Source organism: Neophocaena asiaeorientalis, unplaced genomic scaffold, assembly GCF_003031525.2.
Source record: "Neophocaena asiaeorientalis asiaeorientalis breed wild unplaced genomic scaffold, Neophocaena_asiaeorientalis_V1.1 scaffold1136, whole genome shotgun sequence".
NCBI classification, from domain to species: Eukaryota; Metazoa; Chordata; class Mammalia; order Artiodactyla; family Phocoenidae; genus Neophocaena; species Neophocaena asiaeorientalis.
Window position 1 is genome coordinate 966 of NW_020172368.1, and position 6,309 is coordinate 7,274.

The 6,309-nt window shown below is 40.9% G+C and overlaps 1 long non-coding RNA gene across 1 annotated transcript; it reads right to left on the reverse strand.

Moving 5' to 3' along the window:
• Positions 1-230: 230 nt before the first annotated feature.
• On the reverse strand, positions 231-4,759 carry LOC112416038 (uncharacterized). The gene is made up of 2 exons (XR_003006423.1): positions 4,398-4,759; positions 231-470 (listed from the first exon to the last, which is right to left on the reverse strand). It is a non-coding gene; the product is annotated as an uncharacterized LOC112416038 (long non-coding RNA).
• Between the last annotated feature and the right edge of the window lie 1,550 nt (positions 4,760-6,309).

The window sequence follows — 6,309 nt, forward strand, 5'->3', positions numbered from 1 at the left end:
ACACACACACACACACACACACACACACACACACACCCCTGAATCACTTTGCTGTGCACCAGAAATGAACACAACATTGTAAACCAATTACATTCAATTTTTTTAAAAAAGAGAAAATAAATGTGCTTCTTCCTTTTACCCTCCTCAGATCTATCAATCTTCAATGGATCAATCTTGGATCTCTTCCTTTCACTAAAACCTTCAAGTCAAAATGATGTGCACCACAGCCGTATCTTTAAAAACCCATACTTTAATAATTTACTCAATACACTTTTCTGTAGGATATCCCCAATGAGATGGTCCAAGACATACATGTCTGAAGAGGTCAGGAGCATTCTACTTGGAACAATCTTACACCACAACTTTTGAAGAATCTTCAAAAAGGGCTGTGATCAGGTTCTCATACTTAACTTTTTTATTGGTTGTGAAGTACTTGGAGTCAGTCATGGTTGTGGATCTTTAATGTGTACCTACAGCAAGAGAAGAGAATTCCTTTAACCAAGTTATTTATGTCCAGCAAGGCATTCAACTAATTTTAAGATCATTTATATACAAGAATTTCTGCATTCAGAAAGTATCTTCATCCTTACCACCATCACTGGTGATCCAAAGGGATGCAAGGATAATTAAGAATGTAATCCTTGCCTCAAAAGCTAATTGGAACAAAATCCAAAGGCCTAATGGAATAGAGTGATAATCTGAACCTATCATAGTTTTATGATTTTATCCACAATAATCTCCTCAGAGCCTCCAAGACCTAAAGCTACATCTTTTTACAAATACATCTGCAGTTAGTCACTCCAATATTTAAAATAAGGAAAAGTTTGTTTCAAAAGATCTCCCCATTACTTTCTGTTAAAGCAAATCTGATTTACTTCCCTGCCTCAAGATGGAGTCACTCTAAGACATATATTCTGAAACAGAGTAAAACTGAAAGAGAAAAAAATTTTATCAACCTCTTCACCATTACATGCAACTGTCAATAAAAGGAATTTCTTTCAGAAAAAAAAGAAAAGCCTAGATTAGTAGGACAATACTCTTTCATGACAAACACCTAAAGGCAAACATCTAGAGGTGTTATGCGTGGATTTTTTTTTAATTATGGTTTTCATATTTCCAACAACCTACAATTCCCCCGAGTATTTCCCAAAATAAAAAATATCAGTTTACAGTTAAAAACAATGCAAAAAACTGAGATATTTGTTCAGTCACACTGAGTGCTAAAGAGGATCAGAACTGGTGTTAAAACTTAAAAGAACATGGATCCCAGCTTCAATTTAACTTTTCTGTTCCAATTTCCAGAATTAATCCAGTTGACATAAGGCTCCATTGGTAAAACGAAAACAGCATGGACTGATCACATTTCTCCCCAAATAATGAAACGATGTTTTCTGATTTGAGAAACTCTATGATTTTGTCCAATGTACTTGACTTCTTTAAATACATTAAAACTTTCTTTTAATAATATTCCTGTTGCACTCAAAAATGAGTATCTTCTGGGATTTCCCTGGTGGCACAGTGGTTAAGACTCTGCACTCCCAAAGCAGGTGGTCCAGGTTCGATCCCTGGTCCGACTAGCTCCCACATGCGTGCCGCAACTAAGAGTTCGCATGACACAACTAAGGAGCCAGCGAGCCTCAACTAAGGAGCCTGCCTGCCACAACTAAGACCCGACACAACCAAATAAATAAATTTTTTAAAAAATGATTATCTTCTTACTGACCACCATCATTAATAATACTTATCACCAAATTTTGGACAGATGCCCTGGCACCTACTCATTATTTTCTGGTCAAAACAACATGAGTGATAATATATTTGGCAAACTTGAGCGATAATACCTCCACAAACAATGGTAATTATGGATCTGAGAAAAAAGACCTAAGCACTCAACAAATCAATGCAATTAAGGAAAAAAGCCAGAAAATCACAAAATAATGAAAAAAGGTTGTCTCAAGTTTGTTCTCTAAAATGTACTACTTGGACTATTTAAGGGAAATTAGACTCATCTGTTATCTTTCCAAGGAGCTACTTAATGTTTATAGTACTGATCCTAATACAATAGTGCTTTTAGGTTATACAAGAATTTCACTGAATTTACCTTGTTAAAAGAAGTGAGCTAGAACTCACACAAATTATAGAATACAGAAATTTCTGATTTGACACTATTTGTTATAACTTAAAGTGAGCCTGTAACAGAGGCTTGTCTTATGTAGTATTTTCACAATGTCTTTTCTACCTAAAATTCAAAGAATTATAATCTTTTAATCCATTTCATCACTTAATCCATTCACAGTGTAAACTAAATGTGAAGTAGGCAAACTAAAGAAAGGAGTCTTTCACATAAAAGACCTGGAATAGGGACTTCCCTGGTGGTGCGGTGGTTAAGGATCCGCCTGCCAATGCAAGGGATGTGGGTTTGAGCCCTGGTCTAGGAAGATTCCACATGCCACGGAGCAATTAAGCCCGTGTGCCACAACTACTGAGCCTGTGAGCCACAACTACTGAGCCCACATGCCACAACTACTGAAGCCCACAAGCCTAGAGCCCGTGCTCCGCAACAAGAGAAGCCACTGCAGTGAGAAGCCCACACACACTGCAACTAGAGAAAGCCCACGCACAGCGAAGACCCAACACAGCCATAAATTAATTAATTAATTTAAAAAAAGACCTGGAATAAATGTGAAGTTATCATCTAAGAACTTATATATACAAAGAGGAAAACCAGTATTCAGAAATTATTACAGTACTAGAGCCTGACAGGAGGGCCACAGCTCAAGGCCATTATGGTCTATCCAGGATGTTGTTACACCACTCTAATCCTTTGGGATCATCAAAAGTTAAAACTTGCTTAACATTTAAAGACAAAAGCTGCTTGGAATTTCTCAGTTTCTTTGAAAAAGGGCCCCAAAATCGTTCTGTTTTCTAAAGCTCTCATACACATTCACATATATTAAATTTTTAACAGAAAATTTCAGCATGATCTGTTAAACATTAAATTAACCTCGTCTTAAATCGTACCTTTATTAGTGACCCACACATTTCATTACTTCCCCTAACAAATTTCATCATCGAGGAATAGATTTCTGTCCTTTTACATTGTGAGCACTAAGTTCTTAACTAGAGAATAATGTACCAGCCCACAAAATTTCAGGGAAGAGGAGAGAATCAAGTACATGATCTTAGACCCTAAATTAAGAACCCCTGCTTTTCAAGAGAAAGGAGAAACACACCACTCTCTTATCTCACACTGTCCTACACAACAGTAATGAAATATCCCTTACACATATTGGCAGAGCAACATTTTATCATGTCAGTTCCTGACTTAAGCCAAAAGAAACTCCCCCAAAATAAAAATAAACCAGCCTAAACAAAAACAAATGAGAAGAGTCGGGGTTGCAAAACACTGTGAATGTACCAAATGCCACCAAACCGCTCACTCTAAAATGGTTAATTTTATGTTATGTGAATTTCACCTCAAAAAATTGCATATGTATGCATTTTTTGGCTGCGTTGAGTCTTCGTTGCTGCACGTGGGCTTTCTCCAGTTGTGGCACATGTGGAATCTTCCCAGACCAGGGATCAAACCCCATGTCCCCTGCATTGGCAGGCGGATTCTTAACCACTGCACCACCAGGGAAGTCCCTGTATATATTTTTAAATGAGACACTGTTTATTGGGGGGTTTTTTTGTTGTTGTTGTTGTTTTTTTTAATGAGACACTCTTAATCACACACCAGAGATGAATATGGTCAGATTCTCTAAAACATAGGATGGTGAAAACTGTTGTCTGGGGCTTCCCTGGTGGCGCAGTGGACCTGCTTCCCCCTCTCTCACATCGGGTCAATTCTGGAGGTTTCTCTTCCCGTTCTCCAATGTCAGGAATTCCTCTTCTTTCCCCAGGTGGTCAAGATTCTAGGGATATGTTCCTCCATTACGAGGTGAGGGAGAGGTGTCTCAACCTCAAATTACAGAAGACGGGTGAGGTCTGCCCATCTATGAGCAAAACTCTGGGGGAACCCCTTTCCCCTTCTGGTACCTGGACACGTCCCAGCCTCTCAGTGAATGACGCCAAACCGGGAAGAAGGTTCTCCCCTCGGCCTCCAGTCTCTACCGGCCACACCCCCTGGCCTCTGGCCCTCCTAACCCCCCACTTCGAACATATCTTTTCCCCAGTGCCCCCCAACTCCCAGTTGCCACCCCGCGGATTCCCTCACCCCGCTCCAGCGGTGGAGTCCCTTTCTCCAACCCTCTTCCTCACAACGGTCACACCCGACGGCTCACTCCATCTTCAATGGTCACGCTCCTAAGATTGCTCTCCTCCGCCCGTCTCCAACCAAGCCTGGCCCCCTTCCCCAAAAGAGGGACACACCCCAAAGTTAGCCGCCCTGAACTCACCGGAGGCAAGGGCAGGGCTGGCAGCAGCAGCCAGAAAGCACGGCCCGAGCGGTGCTGTAATGGTTTCCTGCACGCCACGACTCCTTCTTCAGGTCTAAGCCACTGCGCAAAACCCACTTTGCTAGGGACAAACATGGTGGACAGGAAACTCTGACGTCAAACAGCCTCGCCGTGTGACGTCATCCAGGCGCGCGGGAGAATCAGAAAGGCGGGCATCTCGGTCGCCTTGGAGACGGAAAAATTTTGCGCAGTTGGGAAGCGACCTGAGGTCCGGGCCTCCGAAGAAGTTCACTGACGATCGGAACGGATCTATTAAACAAGCTGACATTCCCTGGATTTGTTTCCTCGCACAGGACTTCTCTAAAAACTTACACATAGGGATAGTGAAACATCCTGTTTTCTTAAAAACAAAACAAACAAAAAAACCCAGCTAATTTCCCTGGCCAGTTCAGGAATGTGGACAATGGTGATCCACCCCAAGACCATACAAGGGCAGTGGGACTGGAGGAGAGTGGTGCAAGGAAAAGAGGTTGACATGGCCTCAGATCTGAGTTTGAATCCATCTGAGATCGAATCCCTGTCCTGAATGTGATTAGGAAAGTTACTTAACGTCTCCTCAACCTTAGTCTTACTTGTGAAATAAATCCAGTGATATAACTCACATGACTCCGGTGTATAAATCCTTCAATGACCTCCCATTATACTTTGACTAAAATCCAGTTTCCTTCCCATGGCCTATGAGTGGTTAGGCTCCTGTCTACCTCTCTTAATATCATTTTATCCTTTTCAGTCACTCCTCATTTCCTCTTCATTTCATCTCTTGTTAGCTTTTGCAGTTCTCAAATAGGCCAACCTCTTTCCCATCCTAGGGCCTTCACAACTACCGCTCCTCCTACCTAATATTCGTTTTCCCCAACTCCACACAGGGCTCGCTGGCTTATAATTTAGGTCTCACTTTAATTGTAATCTCACAAAGGCACTCCCTGATTACCCAGTCTAAAAGGTTCTTCTCTCCCAGGCCCCACTGCCACCCCCATCATAGCCCTCTTATTCCATTTGTAAATTATATATTAGTCTCTGTACTTGTTTACTATCGCTCTCCCCAACTAGACTGTAAATTCCATGAGGGCAGATACCAAGTCTGTTTTTATTACTACTGTCTACCCAGCGCCTAGCATAATGCTTGGCGCACAGCATGTATTCAGTAATAAATGAATAAGTAAATTATTCAGGAATAAATGAATGAATGTCCACAAGCAAAGTACTAAAACTAGCATTTAAGAGCCTCTATATTATGGTCAACAGTATAGACTATGTATTATCGGTCTATTTTCCTCTCTATATTTAAAGCAAACAATTTCCTCCTCAAATACTATCCACGCTGCTCCCTTAGCCTGGAAAACCCTGTCACCATGACTGTGACTTTCCCCAAATGTACTCATCTTTTGAGGTCCACCTAATCCACAAAACTTTCTCAGTGGACATCTGGTCCTGATATAAGATGCAGGAGATACCAGGTTACATCGCTGTATTAGAAAGCAACTGGCAGAAAGAAGCTGAGATAAAACGTGAGGTTAGAAACGATCTTCCCCTTGGTTACAAAGGCCAATATAGCTTCTGTTTAAGCTAGTTTAAACGGCCTCATTTCTCCCAGCTCTTATTGTCTCTTCCTCTAAATTCACCATATTAACCTATCTGATGGTTCTTCACACCTTTTAACGTAAGTGCAATCAATTTCTGTGTCTTGCTTATTACACCATAAACCTGGGAGTGGGATTTGTGATGAGGTGTTTATTATTTATTGGCTGTAATAATTGACATTGTTATTTTTGACTGCCTTTTTTCTCACATAACAACATCAGTTTACTTTTGGAATATTCTCAAAGGACTATTAAGGTGTCTTGCACTCTTC